The sequence below is a fragment of the Dipodomys spectabilis genome, unplaced genomic scaffold (assembly GCF_019054845.1).
Source record: "Dipodomys spectabilis isolate Male_0828 unplaced genomic scaffold, ASM1905484v1 ptg000226l, whole genome shotgun sequence".
Taxonomy (NCBI): domain Eukaryota; kingdom Metazoa; phylum Chordata; class Mammalia; order Rodentia; family Heteromyidae; genus Dipodomys; species Dipodomys spectabilis.
In genome coordinates, this window is record NW_024870903.1 from 507142 (window position 1) to 511252 (window position 4111).

At 32.9% G+C, this 4111-nt stretch overlaps 1 pseudogene; it reads left to right on the forward strand.

Moving 5' to 3' along the window:
* The first annotated feature begins 593 nt into the window (after positions 1-593).
* Positions 594-690, forward strand: LOC122123223 (annotated as a pseudogene).
* Positions 691-4111: the final 3421 nt, after the last annotated feature.

Below are 4111 nucleotides of genomic sequence, written 5' to 3' on the forward strand. Positions count from 1 at the left end.
GAAGGTATAATAAACAATTATATTTTGATAAAATACCTTCTAGTCTGAACAGTTCTGTTTGAACTGTTCATCTCTCTATGATCCCTTGTAACCAAGATTAGTTTTGTTCTAGTAAGACAATCTATGCTGTCAGGGTAAGATATTCTGGTTGGTCTGTTCCCACATGGAAGAAGGGTAAAGGCTCAGGTAGACATTTGTGCCAGTAACACCTCATTTGGGAAAATATCAGCTGAAGAAGTTTAGAAGTAGCTCTTAAGCAACACTTACTTTGAATCCATTAGGTCCACATAGCTAACACAGTTGGATAAATAAGTACTTGAAAAAGCCATCACCTTTGGACCTATCTATAAATAATTGAGAGTACGATCAAATTCCAAATAAAAAGACTTAAGATAGTCATTGACAAAAAAATTTGCAAATGTGAGCAATTGATTGATCAATATAATTTTTTTCTACTATTCACAGAATTTTAGGGAAATAAGATCGATAGCATTGTTAGGAACAATACGGTTTCCTTGTTACAAGTAGGCACCCATAGATATAGGCTTGTATAAAGATTGCATCATTAACTACTTAAATTTAGAGGATACTACATGCTTCAGTAGCATGAATACTCAAATTACAATGCAGAGATTAACATGGCACTTGCACAAGGATAACATGAAAATTTGAGAAGTATTCATATGTTTCATTCTTCAGATGCAAGAAATGAAAAACAGTTATTAAAACAAAATTACAACTGTAACAATACACGTAATTCATATAATTAAATTTAGTTTGACATCAGTGTATTAAATATTCACCTCAGAAAGGCGTTTACATAGCATAAACTTTACAAAACTTTTCAAATTAGACAACATTGTCATTTTATCCCAAAGAAAAATAATATTAAGACCTAGAAAAAAAGGAATCAAACTGTTTCTATATGGAATGCAATCAGAAAGGACACATTAATAAACCTAAATATTATAAAATAATGTAGAATTCAAAGTATATCTAGGAGAAAATAAAATAAATTATGAACATTATGCAAACATAGAATATAGAATATTTTAAAATATACTTTTTCAGACAAGCACCAGAAATATTTTAGTTTCTGTACTACTCATTTCAACAGGTAAGTTAAAATTGTTTCTGATTAAAAAATCACAAACTCTGAAGAAATCATTATACATGTATACAAAAACTATTGAATACATTTTGACATCCAATGCAGGCAATTCACTTGGAAGAATTCTTCGGAATCCATGAATTTTTACAGTAAAATATTGGTGTTGCCAGGCACATGTGGCTTATGCCTATAATGCTAGCTACACAAGAGGCTGAGATCTGAGGATCATGGTTCCAAGGCAGCCTGGGAAGGAAAGTCTGTGGTACTCTTATCTCCAATAAACCACTAGAAAACTGGAAGTGGAGCTGAGGCTCAAGTAGTAGAGCGCTCACCTTGAGCTGAAGAGCACAGAGATAGCTCCCAGGCCCACAGTTCAAGCCCCATGACAGACCAAAATAAAATATATTGCTCTTATTTGGATTGTGAAAATATTTTGTAGGGACACAAAAGATCGACTTGCATTTTTGAAATTTAAGAAACTTAACCCGACCATTAGGACATAGGTGAACAATTTGTACAGCCTTCCACAACTTGATAGAGGTAGTGATACATACTTATCCTTTTGGCAATATCAAATGCAATTTTTTTCTATGTTGTTCTCCAGGCCTGGTTTTATATAATGGTTCAACAGAAGGAGATCAAGCGTATCTTTGCTAGCTCAATTCTCAGCAGCAAGATGTAAGGGGGACAAGAGGCCTTTAGTTGGGCATTGGTATCTGCATCATGATGAAATAATAAAGAAGTCACTCTGGTATTATTCCACGTATATGCACTGTGCAGGGGTGTCCATTCATCTACAGTTATTGCATGTGCCGCTTGAGACACCAACTCACTGACAATGTCTAATTGTCCACTGTACGCTTCTCGATGAAGAGGGGTATACTCATCGTCATCCCTACTATTCACATGAGTGGCCTTTTGGGAAAGAAGTCTCCGCACTGTAGTAAGCCGAATATTTTTGGCAGCCCAATGAAGAAATTTGCTTGGATCCTTCTCCATTTTTTTTCTTGCAATTGATATTATTCCTTATTTTTTCATCTTGTTCTTCATATTCCTAAGAATTGCCTAACCAGAAACTTTGAGTGCCAGTGGGAATGAGGTGTCCATGTATGTTCCTAATAGTTCACATTGGTTGAACTGGTCAGAAATATCCAGTGAATTTTCTGCAACTGTTTATTCACCATGATTTATTTTCTCTTTTTCCAATTTTACTATTCAAAATTATTCTAACTGGAGAGTAGGGAATTGATGGAGAGCAGAGGAAAGATGTTCCTCCTTATTCAAATGTACACACTGAAAATGAGGACCAGTAATGTCTTCATGTGCAGCTTATTCTAGGAATGAGAAATTAGGAAATAACGCCTTCTATATAAATGATTTGGGAAATGGCAGAGCAAAAACTGAAATGATGCAACCAAAAATATGAAAGCAAAATAAATTAGGATAATTATGGAGCAATCATATATCTATGAGAACCAAGAAAGGGAGAGAGAGACAGATGATGTGCAATGACCTAGCTAGCCACAAAATCCATGCCTCTGATCAATTTATAGAGCAAACAAAATTTTATTTTTTAAAAAAGATGGGAATAGAATTTATGTATTTACTTGAAATTAGTAAATACATTTATAGTAGCCTACATAAAGAGACATAACTTTGACCAAATTACAGACAATAAACTAATTCCTTGATAATTCTAGCAACAGATCTGACTGAAATCAGGTGAATCACACTTTTCCTGTAGAATGAAGAAATAGACATAATTAGGTAGTAAGTTATTGCTGTAAGATGATTGTCAGTACAAAATTCATATTTGACCTCTTAAATTGGTTATACTTTTAAGATACACTCATGGAGTGATTTGGACCGACGTGACCAAACAGGTGTTACTCTCTGGTTATTCCTGTGAAACACAAGTTGGATAAACTCTTTCCGGATTTCTGTAGAAAATCACTTTCTTTGCAAGACCATATCTATTCGCACTAAGAGTTAATCAAACCCATATTACGTTTGAATATCCCATCTTATTGGCAAAATAAGTATTGTCGATATGCTTGTTAGATATTCCTTCCAAAAACGAACAAACAAAAAGGATGTGTCATGTCCAGATTGTGTATGCATTTGAAGGTGTTTTGTACATGCACATGGATCTTTACCAATGGCTCTTTTGTGGGAGTAACTATGGCAACTTTAACAAATAAGGCTTTTTGAATATCTTTTCCAATATACATAACATCCCAGAGGAAGTCTTGCAATTTCTGAAAGTCCTTTGAATATTTTAGTATTATTTCAGTTCATTGACTATAGAGCTAAAATTTCTGAAATAAATATTGTTAAGATCTGAAAATGTAAGTGGGCATATAGGCTTTTTCATGCATCATTTTATGAAAACCCAGTTTTTATGAAAGTAAATGGAATAGAATAAAAGAATGTAAGTGAATTGGGTAAGCTAATTATTAGTATAACTTTGTTTTCTATTAACAGTCCATTGAATGTACATGATGCAGTTAAATTATTTCCTTTGTGTCTCTGTACTTCAATTAGTTTTAGAATCTTTATAGTTATGAGTGAATGTTTAGAATAAATAAAGGTCTTTTTAAATGATGAGAATTAACCTTGTGTTATGTGTCCTACTCCCAAGAAAATGAGTTATTTTTAAGTGTTAAGAGTTTATCATTTTCATTATCATTATCATAGGGAATCATTATCATTATCATAGGGAATTAAAAAATGCAGTAGTATTGATGTCTTTTTAAACCAATTGTATTCACAAGTTGGAGAGTCTTTAATTCATACTTAGGTCTTGGTGCCTATGATTTTTAACCTCTCATTCCTAACATTAATATGTCAGACTGCATTTTTGTGTATACGAAAGGTAAAATATTTATCTGGGGTGAAAAGTGATTTTTATATCAGTCTTTCTTTAATAACATTATAAAGTAGTACATTTCTCTCAAAATGTTGGGTATAAAAAGCAATCAAAATACTTCTAATGGTAAA